Consider the following 18,270-nt stretch of genomic DNA (forward strand, 5'->3'; position numbering starts at 1 on the left):
TACTATTTTAAAAGAGTATCTGTGCTTAGTCAATCAGTCACATCTGACTGTTTGCGACCCAATGGACTGTAGCTCGCCAGGCTCCTCTGTCCACGGGGATTCTCCAGGCAGGAAGATTGGGTGGGTTGCCAAACCCTCCTCCTTAAACGAGTATGGGCAATTCTGATAAATTTGGCCACAAAAATAATTATATCCTCTCCTTCCAGAAGATCCAGACTCTCTTCCTCCCAATTTTCAGGCAAAAAAAAATTATTTTACATATTCAGCACTTGTTACACAGCCTCACAGTGGCTTAAGTTTCATTATATTAGTACGAAAGTGCTAAAATAAGAGAATGAAAAACAGACTGGATTAGATAGAAAATCTATGAGATCTAATTGCATTAACTTTCTTAGTGTCATATCAGAGTCAGCAGTTTCTAACTCTAGTGACCTGAAGTGTTTAAGGTTTATCACCCGTTCCTTGAGAAGCAGTAAAAGATCTGATTAAAAAGAAATTAAAAAAGAAGCTAATCAATGATTGGCTTCCAATATGATAGGTATTTCTTGGGAAAAGACCAATATGGTTCAAGACACCATGCTCTTATTCAATCAACTATTGGTGACCTATTATTCAAGAGCAAATTAAATTCAAAACAACCTGCACATCAAATTCAGGATTTTTGAGTTAAAAAAAAACAAAAAAACCTCTTTAGGGTCAGTTACAGGTAAAGGTGAATGATTTACTTCTTTCCTGTCCCCAGTTTATGCTTACACAGCTACTATCTGCTTTCTTCTCAAGACTTCCTCATTGATAACACACATCATCTTACCAACAACGTATTCTCATCCATCTTTTCCCAACACTGCTCATACAACATATTCTGAATTATTTTTCCCCTCAAAAAGAGAAATCCCAAGTCACACAGCAAGAAGAAATGCAGCCAGCAAATGCTTCCTGAGTACGGAAGATGGGAAGTGACACAGGCCAGAAACATCCCACACCACAAATGTCAACTACACCAACAGCCCGTTCAGAGGAAGCTGTTGAGAATAGATAAATCCTGTTGCTCCAAACCTAACAAGAGAGCTAGGTGTTCTTCAAGAAAGTCATTCATTTCTCACAGTCTCACACTATACTATTTTTTAGAAGGAGACATTGAACAGGCCAATGTACTCGAAAAACGAAGACATAATGGGATACCTCTTAGAAGGTTATGTCTTCAAAACAGTCTTCTTTTAAGGCAGGGTGGGAAGGTGTGTGAAATCAAAGCCATCTGAAATTTAATCTTGTCTCTTGCCATATACATAAGGTTTTACTCCATAGTTTGTGAGTAACATGTCTATGGGCTATCGAATCAAAGTTGTAAAAATAGAAAAAATCTAACATCTCCAAAAGTTTCCTCCCGTACCCTTTATTTATTATTGTTGTGTTTGTGTGTCTGCTCCGTGTCTGTGATTAAGAGGAGTTAACATAATATCTATCCTTGGCAAATTTTTCAATATGCAATTCAATTGTTAACCATAGGCATCATGCAGTTCCATAGGTGTATATTTAGTTATTTAGTTCTCCACTATGTACATTAACTATGTAGTTTTTGGTCTGTCAATCTTACCTCAATAAAGTGCCTTAAAATTTAATATATATAAATTTAAAGTATATGTATTATATGTGTGTGTATATATATATGAAGTTTTGTATAACATAAAAACTTCTTACAAAGCAGAGACTTATTTTGTTATAAAAAACAAAAAATTCCAAGCATTCCAACCAAGGCAGAACTTGTGACTGAGACAGGAAAGAAGGCACATATTTCATCTCTTTGAGATGTGAACAATTCAAAGCAATTCATCAAAGAAGAAGTGATTTATTTTTCTGTGTACAATAACCCCAGTTCCCCAAAGTGATGGTTTTCAAATAGTTTTAAAGCAATGGAATTTTATAAAAACAAAATCTTAAGTACTCCGCCACTGGATAAAAGAGAAATTATAGACTAGTGCCCATGGAAGCAGTACCAGGAAGATCCCAGCCAGGTGCCCTTGACCTTTTCCTCAGCAGTCTTCCAGGCACCATCGCTGAAGCTGAAGGCTTCACCAGGCATGGTTCAAAAGCCTGCCTCTTGGTTTTCACTCTGGGCAAAACTGGTAATGAATGTTTGAGAAATGAATGACTCATAGTTGCACTCCATAGAAAATGAATATCCAGCAAGAAATCTTTTCACCATTGACTCATTAGAAATTCAGCTCTTAAGCAATAATCAGGAGAATCCCAAAGTCCTCTAAATGAATCTCCCCTACACTTGAGATGTCTGTGAATAACTCCAAGATGTTCTATTGTTTCTTCACCTACGTCTTAATAAGAGTCACTGGTCTCCACATAGAGAACAAACTTATGGTTGCCAGGGGGAAGGATGGAGGAAGGGATAATCAGGGAGTTTGGGACGGACATGTACACACTGCTGCATTTAAAATGGATAACCAACAAGGACCTCCTGTATAGCACAGGGAACTCTGCTCCATGTTATGTGGCAGCCTGGATGGGAGGGGATTTGGGGGGAGAAAGGATACATGTCTATGTACAGCTGAGTCACTTTGCTGTTCATCTGAAACTATCACACATTGGTTGTTAATCGGCTATACCCCAAGACAAAATAAAAAGGTAACAACAAAAAAAGATTCACTGGTCTCCATAACCTAAAACCACCAGCGGCAGAACTCACTCCCAGAAGCCTGGCGTGCTACAGTCCATGGGGTCTCGAAGAATCAGACGTGCCTTAGCAACCGAACAAGGAACGGCATGAGGCACAGAGGGGACGGCCAGAGGCTGACGGACCCTCTCAGGGAGCATCCTCATAGGCACACTGACAACACACACGCTCCCCTCCAGGTTTCCAGGAGTCTTCCTTCCAGAGCGCCCATGACTCACTCTCACTGTCTTGCTCGACTTGTTTTGCCTCATACTTCACATTTTACCCAAGCAAGTGACTTGAACATTCCATCCTCCAGCTTGATTTAAAACAGTAACAATTATAATTACTTTTACAGTTATTACATACAAGTGTGACTAAGCTTCTTCTTGGATGCTAAGAACCCAGTGAGAAAAGAATTTTGGTAGAGAACGTAAGAGTCATGACGGAAAAAAGAAAAACCTGACAAGCTGACTTCACGTTCGAATGTTCTGAAGTTGGCGGCAAGGCTGCGGGTGCACCGGGAGGGCAGGCTTCACCCAGACTGTAGATGTCTACCTGCTTAACTGTAAGTAACCACACAGCGCAACAGATTAGTGCAAGGAAGGAAAGTGTTAGTCGCTCGGTCATGGCCGACTCTTGGTGAACCCATGGACTGTGAATCGCCCAGGCTCTCTCCAGGCAAGAATACTGGAGCACGTTGTCATTTCCTCCTCCAAGGGATCTTCCTGACCCAGGGATCGAACCTGGGTCCTGCATTGAGGGGAGAGTCTTTACCATCTGAGCCACCTGTGCTCTAAAACATCTGATTTTGCACTAAAAAGCCAGGAAAAGGGGATCAGCAGTTCTAGCTACTCTCTGAGTGTCTCCTGCACTACAAAGTGTTCATTATATGAGAAGTAACTACCTTTTGATAGGAAAGAACAGGAAAGTCACTTTTTCCCTCCTGTGTTTTCATTAGAATTGCCAAAGAAAGGAATACTTCGGAAACTGTGCTGGAAAGCTCAGGATGTATAAGGAATTTTCATATTCTGCTGGCCGCCTGAAAAAGCAATCTGCTCCAAAAAATGCAGTGGGTGAGACAGCCAACTTTCGAAGTATTTTTAACTAATGTAGTTTATGTCTGTTTCACTACCCAAAATCATAGCTGTTATTCCTCTACACAAAAAGATAATGTGATTGGAGAGGATACTGTTTTACTAGGAGACTCATCTGGCTATTTAGGAATTCTTCCACCATCTGCAAAGACTGTAAGACTGGGATAAACTGGTAAAGCACAAGATTAAAGGGACAAAGAGAAAAAGAAAGCTAACACAACCAAAGGGCTGGATATTACTGATGTAATAGAAATGTTAGCTTATGTAAAAATCCAGTTGATCTATAGTGAAGGGTCTTAATTCCAGGCCATGGTAAGAAGTCTAAGACTAAACAGAAGACGAGACACATGAGAGCTGTCAAAATGTTTATGTGCCAGTCAAAGATACTGAGTCGTCCCTGAAAAAGCTTTCATAAAAGATATGAATGCTTGACAGTGAGAGGGAGCTAACAAAAGGAAGCATTTTCAGAAAGGGGAGGTGCTGGGGAAGGTAGGGCTGAAGTGTTGCCTGTATAATGGAGAGAGATTCTGAGGAAGCCAATACTCTAGCACAGCAGGAAGAAACAATAATCCAATGGTCCCATTTCTACCTTGTTAGGAAAGCCCTCCCGATATCAACCAAGACTGACATGTCAGGCAACCAGCTCAACACAATCTGAAAATTAGTATTGTGTTGACCTTGGCATTTCTATCCAATGCAATGATTAATTTCACTGCTGGTTCATGTTCTCAACAAAAGCTGTTAGTGACTCAAATGGTACTAACTGAATCTAATAAAGTGCTGACTATCGTCAGCCACTGGCCAATTGCTGAAGTTCTACCCTAAATACAGTCTGGAATGGAAGGTAGACCAGCAGGCTGGTAGAGTAGCAAGGGCTATCAATACTGGCAGTAAGTGGGGCAAGGATTTATGTGGATCTCCATACTGACAAGTCTTGTGACTCTCCTCCTTTCTCGCATCTTTGACCCACTCTCTGGCCATTCAGGGACTAGATGAATCAGTGTACAACCAGTAATATCAGAAAAATAGTTCTAATACATGCCTTGAGAGGGCAAGAATAAATGGGAAGACAGTCAGCCTCACTAGTAATCACAAAAATGCAATTCCTCAAGTATATTTTATATCTGTTTTTCAAAAGGATAATGCTCAAGACCATTAAGTAGATACATCACATATCAGATACTTTAACAGGGCTTCCCAGGTGGCTCAGTGGTAAAGAATCCGCCTGCCAAGGCAGGAGACATGGATTCAATCCCTGAGTCAGGAAGATCCCCTGGAGAAGGAAATGGCAACCCATTCTAGTATTCTTGCCAGGAAAATCCCATGGACAGAGGAGCCTGGCGGCCTTCAGTGCATGGGATAACAAAGAGCTGGACACAGCTTCGTCACTGAGCACCACACACATCACACATAAGATACTTTAATCATTAGTTGAAAACAACAGCACAGATTAGAAACTATTCTGTGGTATGAGATCCCTAGGTAGCTATGGGGATTGGTTCCAGGATCCCTGGAATCCAAGAATTTTGGCATCTGCCAGGGGATACCAAATTTCCTTATATGAAAAGGCCTGGTACCACTGGCCCTCCACGCCCGTGTCTCCACATCTGCAGGTTCCACCAACCACAGTGCAGGACCCACCAGTATGAAGGACTGACTGTGTAAACAAACCCAAGATATGCTTAATTCTTAGAGACCACACGTAACCTACTCAGGCTTTGTGAGATGGTGGCATTGCTGCAAAACAGTTTATCACTGTGATAGGAAAGGGACTTCTGCTTTTTTCCCCTACCGTTTCATAGCATCCTTCAGGGGAAATCAAGAAACGAAAAAATATTCGGTTTAAAATTCTTCAGTTTTAACATCTTCATCTCAACAGGTTCCAGGATGGTAATAAGATGATAACTCTAACTGGGAGACCTGGTTTTTCTCTAAAAATGGAACTAATATACAAATATATCTCTATTAATTTTTTTTTGTGGCTGAAAAGGACAGATACATCCTTAGGAAGGAAACGGTAAATATTATCAAAAACTGTTTTCTATGTAGTCTCTTTGCTATCTGAAATTATGTAACACATGAAGTACATTATTTTAATAAGATCTATTTTCCTAACTGTATTGAGATATCATTAAGAAAAAAAATGTGTAACTTTAAGGTATAAAACCCAACGATTTGCTATAGATATGTTTTGCAAAATGATTACCACAGTAAGGCTGGTTAACACTTCCATCACCTCGGTTACCATTTTTTTAAGGTGACAGTAATCAGATCTAATTTTTACATTTTGCTACAGGCATGATATATAGGAGAACTTTATGGAAAGAAATATGAGGTCATGACCAACAAAGTACATGATACTGTGATAAGCTTACTCTAAACCTTCTGGAGTACGGGACTTCTGGGAGGTCAAGTTTTAACATTTGCAAAATGCCTACCCTTCTGAAAAGCAAATTTATTTTTTTCTTGCCTTCTTTCTCTGTTCTCATCACCACTATAAGGTAAGGCCCAAGAGGTGGAAATCCATTTCCAGATTTCCTAACAAAACTTTCAAAGAAGGTAGAAATGAAAATGAGAATAAGAGCTCAATGATATTCTTGACATTGTAATTTTACATTCATCATCATAGGTCCCTCCTCGACCCCACCACTGTGCCCTGCCCACCTCTTTTTTAATCAGTGGTTCCCTGGCCTCCCACAATTATTCACCTAGCCCTACTGAATAATTTTCTTCCCCCTGCTTGGTATAACAACAAAGCTCAGAAGCAGGAAGGAATGCCACTTACAGACAGGTCAGACAGTGATGTAATTAACAGATCAAGGAGAAGTGTTATTTCAGAAGCCCCATGGAGCAAGAGACGGGCTGATTTCCTGGGTCATGACATTACCAGGAAACTACAGTTACTAAAGAATGAATATCTAAACCAAAATGTTTTCTTCAAATGCATAAAAGGTTGTATAAATATTACCCTCTCCTGTGAAAATTAAAAGTTTTATAGAGACATTTTATAGATACAAATTTAAAACTAGTTAGGGGAAATAACTCCTCCATCTCACACTATGTGAGGTGCAGGGGTATGTATTTTTGTATGTCTCTGCCAAATCAATTTCTCAAGGAATAAAATGCAGGAAATAAGGTCAACCCACAAAGAATCAAATTCCACGCACGGAATGTGGATGTAAAGGTGATTAAACATAGTCCCCACTTATTACCAGTAAACTAGTTGAGAAGGTTGTCATCAGAGAGGTTCATATAATCATACTCAGGGTTTACAGCTTCAGCCACAAGTCCAGGAAAAAAGAAAGGAGATGGTCTTGTTCTACCTTCCCAAGAAAAACAAAGAACCAGTTGACTGAAGGTCTGAGACTCAAACTCGTGACTGCAGAGGAATGAGAAACCAATGAGACACAGCTTTCAAAGCATGTTCTTTGATACCACAAGCCATACAACCAGAAATATGCCCGGCTGTGAATAAGAGAAGTATATTTTACTTAGATCGTTGTGCTTTCCATCTCAGGAAGGGATTCAGTCACAGATGAGAACTTTCTCACTCCATGCTGCAAAAGTATTGACCATTTTCACACTCTTTTACAGCTTCCCATGTTTTAATAACTACTCTAGCACAATGCATTAGGCTTAGAAGTACTCATAGACCAAGTAAATAATAAATCCCAATGATAACAGAAACAAAACATTAGTACAAGACCTCCCACATAGACCTAAAGGTGACAAAACAAATTAAAACTTGAAATAATTAAATAAATTAACTTAGGTGGGCCTATGCCTCTTCCAATTACTTAACACTCAGGTGACATCAGGGAAACATCAAAAAGACAAGACATCATTGAGATGACAAACTTCAAAGTATTTTTCACTCTCAGGTAAAACAACATGAATTAAAAATTACCATTCTGGTCCAAAGTCACTCCCAAGCCTACGCAAATTCCTTCAGGACAGAGGCTACGTCATATGCATCTTTATTGGCCTCAGCCTCCAGTTCCTCAATACCACAGAAGATAACTTCTCTACTGTACATGGAGGAGAGAACATATTCAGGGCCTGATTCTCCTATGTAGTCACTTCCAGCGATTCAAAAGCTAAAAAATACTGATAATCTGTTGTATCAAAGGTGCTTCAGTAAGTCAAGACAGGCATCCCTGAAAAAGAGTCTCAGTACTCAGGAGCAGTGGCTACCGATACCTACTCCCCAAGCTCAGCTTGGCCTAGTTCCCATCTCCAAAGCAATCAGCTGCACAAAATAGGTTTAGTCCCCAAACCGTATGGACTTTGTTCCTCCAGCAACATCTGGGTTCCGCATGACTCCTGACCTCTACCTCAAACTAGAGATTTCAAACACTAAGAACTTCACTCAACAAGAAAGTAGAATCATAAGTCAATCCAGGAGAAACGCAGAAGCCAAGACTAGTGCAGACAGTACAGAGGAATGAGTCTGGTGTCCTTAACAATGTTCCTGGAAGTGTGTTAGTGGCTCAGTCGGGTCTGACTCTTTGCAACCCCATAGACTGTAGCCCACCAGGCTTCTCTGTCCATGGGATTCTCCAGGCAAGTATACTGGAATGAGTTGCCATTCCCTTCTCCAGGGGATCTTCCTGACCCAGGGATCGAACGTGGGTCTCCTGCATTGCAGGTAGATTCTTTACCATCTGAGCCACTCTGAAACAACTTTTCAAAAGGGAAAATTTAAATATAAATATAAATTTATCAGATTAAAAGTATTTGTATTATGGAAGACAAAAGACAGCTTCCAGAAACCTCGGTGGTCTTACTATACAGCTAAAATAAGCTTCTTTTCTTCCTGATAGAGCATACTTTCCTCTCTGCTGCAGGGTTTGGCTCTGAAAACCTGGATCATAATCTGGGAGACCCAAAAACTAATTATTATGTTTAAAAAAAGACATCTCTTAAGCTGACCTAGTTTGGAAGCCTGGATGCCTTTAAATTGCCAATGAACTGAAACCATTCATGAGAATGGGGCTTTTGAATGCTGAGAATGTTCTTTGGGGCTCAGCACAAAGATATTTGGCATAGATGACTGTAAATATTTGTAAAACTCTGGGTAAATGGACAGTGTTTGACCACACTCAAACCTCATGTCCAGCACAGTACTGTAGAAGCAAGTTATCTGGGGTGATTGGTTTGGGGGGTGGGGAGGGGGTTGGTTGAGGGACTTTTTTTGTCTATTTGTTTATAATTTTAAAAAGCCAAGCAATTCAATTTTGCTACAGGACATCTTTTTACATTTTCTATACCTTGAATTTGTTTACTCATCAAGACAGTTCCAATTAGAGGCTCCTTTTGGAACAATTTATTTTCTTTCCCACTTTTCTAACTTTATGCCCATCACAAAGAATAAAATCCAGTCACAGGCATGCAAAAAGGAAGGCAGGAGTTTTATGAAAATGTGGCCTTGGAGTTCCTAATACAATTCTCTCCACGTGGCCTTGTGGATGGTTATAGATATTTTTCCTTCTCCTTCTCTCTCCTCCTCAAGATACCTTTAGAAATACCTAAGGGACTGCTACCCATGAAAAGGACTAGGGCTGAAAAGGGAGGACAGAGGAAGGAGAAGGAGGGACCAACAGAGGGCTTAGATGTAAAAGGGACTGGGGGCCAAGAGGCTCATCTCAGTGAAAGCTGCAGTACTCCGATACTTTAGCCAGCAACTCACTGAAGACTGGCTTGGGTTCCTTTTGCCTCTTTATCCGCGCCCTAAAAACTGAGTCATGGCAAGGTTCATTTATTTTGCTTCGGGCCTAGACACCCTCAATTGGCTGCTTCAGAAATGTTAGATACATTGTTCTTTAATTCACATCTGGCAACATTCAAATAAACCTCCAGAAATGCCAAATCAGAAGAACACTGCCAGCCTTACCGCCAGCCTTAGCTAATATTTTGATATGATACATGCAACAGAAAGTAAGAAAAAAGTGAGACTGTTGTGCAAGCATGAAGAGAGAACATATTGCCAGAGGGGAAATCATTTCTGAGAAATCTAAATGTGAGAAGTACATTCAAGAGTGGACTGACAACAGAATCTCTGAAACTCCTTGTAAGAAAAACAAAAGGTACCCTGGAAGGGGTCAGCTAAAGATATCTTTTCTGCACTGATAGAGGGATCAGTTTCATTTTAACTTCAACTTGAGAACAGCAGTGGAAGATCAAAGTTTCACCCTGTTTTATCAGCAATTACACAACAAAATAATCAGCAGAATGTAGGACCAAGATCCCACGGATAACATCTTATCCATATGTAGGTATATCAACCTACTGGCATGCATTCCCAAACAGCAGAAGGTAAGTATCTGAGATTCTGCCTACTCTGGTCTCCAGCTGTAGATACTGGGAGGTCTGCTCTGATCTTGAATTTTACAATACATTCTGCAGAGACTAGTTTTACAATAAATTAAGCTCGTTCCTTTTTGCCTGTAAACGGAGAGCTATTATTGTAAAGTTCACAGGTGTTTCAGGCATTCAGAATGAATCCGATTCTGCATGGTTTCAGTACGAGAGGCAGAAAATAAAGCTAAACAACCCAGATATCAGAGTGAGTCTCCCGTCCCTTTTTCTTTTCTTAGTCCAACCCACCGCTGTCTTGCAATGCCCGCAGCACTTTAAAAGCTGCCTAAACCTACCTGGCCGGAGAGCTCCGTTCCTCCCGGCCGACGCCGGGCTTCTCAGCAGCCTCCCTCGCGCGCACCGCCAGCCGGGGCCGCTCGCACCCCGGGGAGGAACGGCTGTTCCATGCCCTCCGTCTTCCGCCCTGCTCTGCGGCTGACAGCTTTGCGCTCTGCAGGATTGCAACAGGGCTCGGGCTTCCAGACAGATCCGGCCGGAGAGGGAGGAGGAGTCCCTCGAACCGCCTCCTGCCTCGGGGTGCAGCTGCGCTGCCCGGGGAACCTCTCAGAGCGCGGGGCGCAGCACCGCCAGCAGCAGCAGCAGCAGCAGGGACGAGAGCCGTGCGTTTATTTATACAGGAAGCTCAGGCGCGCACTTCCTACTTCCCATCTGGGTCGCACTTCAGCTGCAGGTGATGGTCTTAACCCTGTCCGAACCCGGCGGCCGGCGCGCCCCAGCAGTCCGGCCCTCCTGTGCTCGCTCCGCTTAGCAAGACCTCTCTCTTGTCCTCCTGGGACGCCTGCTGCAGACAGCCAGGGCAGGACGATCAGCATCATCAGCCCCTGGTATCCTTCCTTCCTCCCAGACCAGGACACTTCTTCACCTAACTGGCTTTCAGAACTTGCTGCTTCTCCTCTGCACGCGTCCTCCCGGGACACCTGTCTTTCCCTTCCCTCCCAGCCCTTTCAGTCTCTTGTTTCTAACGACCCAGACCTGCCTTCCCACCCTGCCAGAACACTTGCTTCTGTAGAGCCAGTCCCCACGCACGTCTCATCTAAAAACATCGTGTACCTGATTTGTCCTTTAGCATCTAATGATAAAATTAGAACGTAGGCAAATCAAATCAGGACAGTCTTCATGGACCTCCTGTAACACAGGCACACTTTTAGGAAAAAAACTGATTTTGCCGGAAGTGCTTTGCCAACAAATTACATAGGGACTGCTTAGTAACCTAACAGGTAGTACTCCAGCTAAAGACAGTGTAACAGAGTAATCCAGAAGCTGCGGGGGTGGTGTGTGTTGCGGGCCGGGGGGAGGCAGGGGGAGGTCTTATGAGGTCTTCTTCACTCCAAAACCTCAGACACTTAGTTTGTGCGACGTCTTTAACAGGTTACCTACCGACTCACTCCCCACACCCCCACGGGTCACCGTCACAGTCCCAACTTTGTCGAACGTCGCAGTTTAGAAATGTCCCTGCCCAGACAGGGGAACCTTTCTGTGCGGCACCCTCACTCGACTTTTGCAACCACAGTCAGGAATGTGCTTCCTAAAAGGAAGGGACTCGCAGCCCTTTGTGGAAGGAATACTGAGCCTGCCAGTGAAGGATCAGCAGTCAGCACGGTGCCAAAGGACACAAGCAAACTGCCTCTGGGCTCTCCATGTTGAAGAAAACCTTGAGGTCAAAGCCAAGTGCGGAAGAACACAGTGTATCTCTGTGTATGATGGCAGGACAGACAGGAGGACTAGTTTTGTTTTTGTTTGAGTGACTGAAAACGACGGAAAATCATTCTCCTACAGTTCTTGAGCCCAGAAGTCCAAAATCAGGGTGTCAGCAGGGTTGGTTGCTTCTGGTGGCTGTGAGGAAAAACCTCTGTGTCTTTCTCCTAGCCTCTGACAGTTGCTAGCGGTCTTTGGTCTTAAGCTTGTGGCTGCATCGGTTCACTGATGCCTCCATCATCACATGGCTTTTTCCCTTGCATGTCTCTTTGTCCACATCTCTCTTATATTTTTTCTTATAAAGACACTAGTCATGGGATCTAGGGCCTGTCATAATCCAGTATGACCTCATCTTCATTTGATTACAAATGACGACCCTATTTTTAAACAAAGTCACATTCTTAGGTAATGAAAAGAATTTTAGAGGATACTATTCAACCCAGTACAGTACGGTATGTAATAGAAAACTCTTGATTTAAAGGATAATTCATTTGAAAAAGCTAGTTTCACAAAAGCAGATTTTTTTTTAATAAAAACAGGTTTTCAAGGTTGATAAACATCTCTTTTCATGGACTTCCACTTAAACCATTATCAGAGTTCTAAATGACAGGTTATGACCAGTATTTTTGGAAATGATTTTCAAGTACTTGTAGGGGTGTGTGTGTGTGTGCTCAGTCGCTCAGTTGGGAGGAGGACCAATCTTCTAGTGGGGGAGGAAGGGAAGGAGGACAAGGGAGATAAGATTACAGTAAGAGAACATACAACAGAGTCCCAAAAAATAGAACTGAAGGATATTTGAGCTTGAAAAGTCCTTCTAGCTAGTTTAGCCCAGGCATTTAGCTTTAAAGATGAGGAAACTAATGTCCAGGGAGATTTAAGGGGTCAACTTCAACCAGGTATGGGCAAAGCTGGAATGAGACCTAAATCTGTATTAGATGAAAAAGGTATTTGTTAATGAAAACTGCCCCACAGGTGTCTAACTTCAAATTTTGCATTTACCAGTGTAAATGCTTTAGCAGACCCCAGATAGCCAAAGCAATTTTGTGAAAGAGCTAAGCTGGAGGAAATCACATCTCCTGATTTCAAACTATATTACAAAGTTATAGTAATCAAAACTCAGATCTGCCTATCATAGGTTCTGAGATAATCAATCTCAAGGTATTTTCTTGGTGTAGTGAACATTACTGATGGACAGGAATCAGGAAAGATAAACAAAGCACCTTTTAAGAGGTTACTTTATTCATCAATGCCAGTACAAAACTTTGGTGCCTTAAACCAAAGTTCAATACAGAGTCTACTTTTTCAGTTACCAGGCAATTAAGCTATAATCTCTTGTCAACAGAATAAGGGATGAAGCTGCTGCTAACATGAATGAAAATATGGGTTAAGCAATAATCATGCTATCTGCTGCTGCAAGTGGCAGATGGAAAGAAAAAATACATTGTGTAATTAAATAATATCAGCATTGATTATTTTCAAGTTTATAAAATCTGCATTCAACTTTTAATAGGACTAAATGAACATGTAGAACACTATAGTATTATGTGAACAACTCTTTCAGATCTGGAATAAAATATCTAAGAACAAATGTAACCAAGGAGGTGAAAGATCTATATACTGAAACCACAAGACACTGATAAAAGAAATTGAAGAAGACAAAAATAAGTAGAAAGACATTCCATGCTCATGGACTAGAAGAATTAATATTGTTAGGATGTCCATCCTACCCAAAGCAGTCTACAAATTCAATGCAATCCTATCAAAATTTCAATGGCATTTTTTCATAGAAATAGGACAAACAATCCCAAAATTTGCATGGGACTACAAAAGATCCCAGATAGCCAAAGCAATTTTGTGAAAGAACAAAGCTGGGGAAATCACATCTCCTGATTCCAAACCATATGACAAAGTTACAGTAATCAAAACTCTTTCAGAACGCCTCATGAATCCACAGTGTGCCCCAGCCTCTCAAGCATGTATTGATCTCCTCCCAGACAAGCTGCTAGATGCTAGGAGGACAGACACAAGTTGGACATGGGCCCTGTCCTCAAAGAGCTTTCAATCCAGGGAAGGAGTCAGACAAGCAAATCAATTATCAGGGTACTATGGTGTGTGTGTACATGATATGAGAGACTTAAACATGATGTGCTTTGGAAGCACAGTGAAGACATGAACTAAAGGAAAGGGGCTGGTGAAAAGAATCGAGGGAGATTTCCCTGAGAACATGAATTAAAGCTGACACTTCAAGTAGCCAAGTGGAGAAGGTGGGAAAAGATGAACCAGTCAGAGGCACAAGCCAGTATAAACGCTTACAGTTGTCAGACTTCGGGTGATGCTTTTCATAATTCAGACAGAGCAGATGAGGGCAGAATTAGAGTGAGGGTTTGAACTAATGTAGCGGCAAATGGCAGGGTAAAGAAAGGAACAAATGGAGGGAGATCTCAGAAACAGAACTGAATGGGACCTGATCCCTGATTGGATGTAGGGGATGAGGGAGAAAGAAGAGCCCAGGTTGCCAGTACCACTAACTGAGAGTAAGAGTAAAGCAGCCAAAAAGGATGGCTTTCCTTAAGCCATCATTAAGGAAAATGATTTAAAACCTGTAGAATCTGAGGTGTCTCTAGGACATATGGAAGACTTGTCCAGTAAGCCATCAACAGAGATCCAGAGTGGAGTGTCTTTTAGGAATTACCATCATTTAGGTGGTGACCACGAATGAGATTAACAAGAGCTAAGATCACCCACAAAAGGTAGCATGCTGTAGAGCGACAAAGGGACTTTCCACACATACACAAACTATCACCCGCTCATTATTACGTAACCTTAAACAAACTATTTAAACATATTCAAAACTCTGTCATGTCCGACTCTTTGCAACCCCATGGACTATACAGTCCATGGAATTCTCCAGGCCAGAATGCTGGAGTGAATAGCCTTTCTCTTCTCCAGGGGATCTTCCCAACCCAGGTTTTCACATTGCAGGCAGATTCTTTACCAGCTGAGCCACACAAGGGAAGCCCAAGAATACTGGAATGCGTAGCCTATCCCTTCTCCAGCAGATCTTCCCGACCCAGGAATCGAACCGGGGTCTCCCGCATTACAGGTGGATTCTTTACCCACTGAGCTATCAGGGAAGCCCTCAAACAAGTTATTTAACATATTCAAAACTCAGTTCATTCATGCATAAGAGAGGAATGATGATACTCATCTCACAGGTTGTGGTGAGGCTCAGTGAGAGGTTTGTAAAGTAGCTAGCACAGTGTCTGATGGCATTATATGAGTCTTGAAGGTGGGGCAGTGAATGTCACTTCCTGGACATTACACAACCTGCTCAGCTGTACAGCATGGCCCTGCCCTGATACACAACAGGAACGCGCTCAGTGTTGTTAAGTGTTATTAATCTTAGAAGCAAGGAGAAAGGAGAGAAAAAAAGAAAAAATTCAAATAAGAGAACCCATAGAAACACCAGTATTTATAAGGTAGGTAAAAGAAGAGTCCTCATATAAACCTAAGAAGGAACTGCTTCTTTTAGACTACAAAAAGTAGATGTAACATGTGAGATCTCGGACTGAGAAGTAAAATCCAGTCACTGCAATCTACAAAAACACTTTTTATCTTTCTGAACAATGATAAACATAATACTATAAATTGTTCACCAGAGTTTGCAGTCATGTTGACCTTCGCCACAAGAGAGAATTTCCTAATCTGAATTACAGACTTTCCTTTGTTATTGTTCTCCAGTTGCTAGGTCATGTCTGACTCTTTGTGACCCCAGGCAAACAAAATCTCGACATTAATGGTAAGTAATCCAAACTGTAGGCATTGTATTAACTTGTAACATACCTAAAGTCATGTAAAAGCAAGACCAAAATAAATCTAAAGCATACTTAGCCAAAAGAATATATATATATATAGAAATATACATATTAGATTACTAGATATATATAAGATACTTATATAAAACATATTATATAATATGTAATATGTAACACTATATATATATATACACACATAAAACATACACTCTAGTCCTATATAATAAGGAAATCAACAAATGGATTTTCTTTTTAGAAAATTAATTAAAGAAAAATTAGATTCATTCTGATGCTACTGAAATTACTCTTTTCACCTGCTTTACTCTGTTAGTAACAGCCATTAGTCTTGACATCCTGATTACATGCTGCATTAAAACTTTTTTCTGTTTTTTTATTGAAGGATAATTGTTTTACAGAATTTTGTTGTTTCCTGTCAAACCTCAACATGAATCAGCTATAGGTATTCATATATCCCCTCCCTTTTGAACCTCCCTCCCATCTCCCACCCCATCCCACCCTCTAGATCGATAAAGTGCCCCGTTGGAGTTTCCTGAACCATGCAGCAAATTCCCGTCGGCTACCTATTTTACGTACGGTTAATACAAGTTTTCACATTACTCTCTCCATCCATCTCACCCTCTGCTCCCCTCTCCCCATGTCCATAAGTCTATCCTCTATGTCTGTTTCTCCACTGCTGCTGTAAATAGATTCTTCAGTACCATTTTTCTAGATTCTGTATATATGCATTAAAATACTATATTTATCTTTCTCTGACTCACTTCACTCTGTATGATAGGTTCTAGGTTCATCCACCTCATCAGAACTGACTCAAAGGTGTTCCTTTTATGGCTGAGTAATATTCCATTGTGGATATGTATCACTACTTCTTTATTCATTCTCTGTGATAGACATCTAGGTTGCTTCCATGTTCTAGCTGTTGTAAACAGTTCTGCAATGAACAATGGATACATGTCTTTTTCAATTTTGGTTTCCTCAGGGTATATGCCTAGATTAAAACTTTTAAAAAAATTTTGTTAATGATTTGTTCAGTTTTAATAAATCAGATGAAAGAACACAAGTATTGGGAAACCAACTTCTGCAAGAGGTGTCATTCTCTCTCCATGAGAAAAATTTAATGCAAAGGTCATGGTATTCTGCCACTGAGAATTTGGTTACTTGTCATTTCCAAAGACCTACCATTTCATTCACATTTTTCTGCTGGATCTAACAGGGCTCATCTTTCAACATTTATTGACAGTACTGAATATAAGAACTAAGAATAAGACACAATATGAAATAAGGCTAAGAACATTACAAAATATGAAAAAAAAAAAAAAAAAACTATGCCAGAGATTCGTTCAGGGTGACATGGTGGTCAAACTATTGATAAATGGAAAGTCAAAATATGACCCAGAAATGATTACCCAGTTATGTCTGCCTTGATAACAAAAGTTTTCAAAAAGTTGGAGACATGTCATCTTGGTTCTGTTTCATACATACAAGAGCGTCTCAAAATCAGCTGGGCTGCAATAAGAAAAACCTGACTAGACCATCATCAAAAAGTATACAAATAGTAAATGGTAGAGAGGGTGTGGAGAAAAGGGAACCCTCCTACAGTGTTTGTAGGAATGTAAACTGGTACAACCACTATGGAGAATAATATGGAAGTAGCTTAAAAACTAAAAACAGAACTACCAAATCATCCAGCAATGCCACTCCTAGGCATATATCCAGAGATAATCACAATTCAAAAAGATAGATATACCCCAGTGTTCACTGCAACACTATTTACAATAGTGAGGACACAGAAGCAGCCTAAATGTTCATGGACAGATGAATGGATAAAGAGGATGTGGTATGCATATACAGTGGAATAGTACTCAACCATAAAAAAGAATGAAAGCATGCCATTGGCAGCAGCATGGATGGATCTAGAGATGATCACACTAAAGTCAGTCAGACCGAGAAAGACAAATATCATATGATGACCATTTATATGTGGTGGAATCTAAAAATGTCATACAAATGAATTTTATATGATATAAATCTCCTATTTACAAAGGAGAAACAGACTCACAGATTTAGAGAACAAACTTACGGTTACTGGGGCAAAGGAACGGGGAAAGGACATTAGGGACTTTGGGACAGATATGTACACACTGCTATATTTTAAATGGAAACCAACAAGAACCTACTGTATAGCACAGGGAACGCTGCTCTAAGTTATATGGCAGCCTGGATGAGAGGGGAGTTTGGGGCAGAGTGGATACATGTATATGTATGGCTGAGTTGCTATGCTGTGCACTTAAACTATCATAACATTATTAATCGGCTATACTCCAATATCGGAGAAGGCAATGGCACCCTACACCAGTACTCTTGCCTAGAAAATCCCATGGACGGAGAAGCCTGGTGGGCTGCAGTCCATGGGGTCGCTGAGGGTCGGACACGACTGAGCGACTTCACTTTCACTTTTCACTTTCATGCATTGGAGAAGGAAATGGCAACCCACTCCAGTGTTCTTGCCTGGAAAATCCCAGGGACGGGGGAGCCTGGTGGGCTGCCGTCTATGGGGTCGCACAGAGTCAGACACGACTGAAGCGACTTAGCAGCAGCAGCA

General features: G+C 41.1%; 1 protein-coding gene across 2 annotated transcripts in view; it reads right to left on the minus strand.

The window, feature by feature from the left end:
* The window catches only part of RNF144B (ring finger protein 144B), a 159,816-nt gene that overhangs the window by 77,363 nt on the left and 64,183 nt on the right, over positions 1 to 18,270 (minus strand). The window contains exon 1 of one of the 2 annotated variants that reach the window (XM_027523984.1): positions 10,416 to 11,257. The exons of the other annotated variant lie outside the window; for it this stretch is intronic. The gene's annotated coding sequence lies outside the window, so the exon portion shown is untranslated. Of the gene's footprint in view, positions 1 to 10,415; positions 11,258 to 18,270 lie in introns of those variants that run through there. 2 annotated transcript variants of the gene reach the window in all.

This window comes from Bos indicus x Bos taurus, chromosome 23 (assembly GCF_003369695.1).
Source record: "Bos indicus x Bos taurus breed Angus x Brahman F1 hybrid chromosome 23, Bos_hybrid_MaternalHap_v2.0, whole genome shotgun sequence".
Lineage (NCBI taxonomy): Eukaryota > Metazoa > Chordata > Mammalia > Artiodactyla > Bovidae > Bos > Bos indicus x Bos taurus.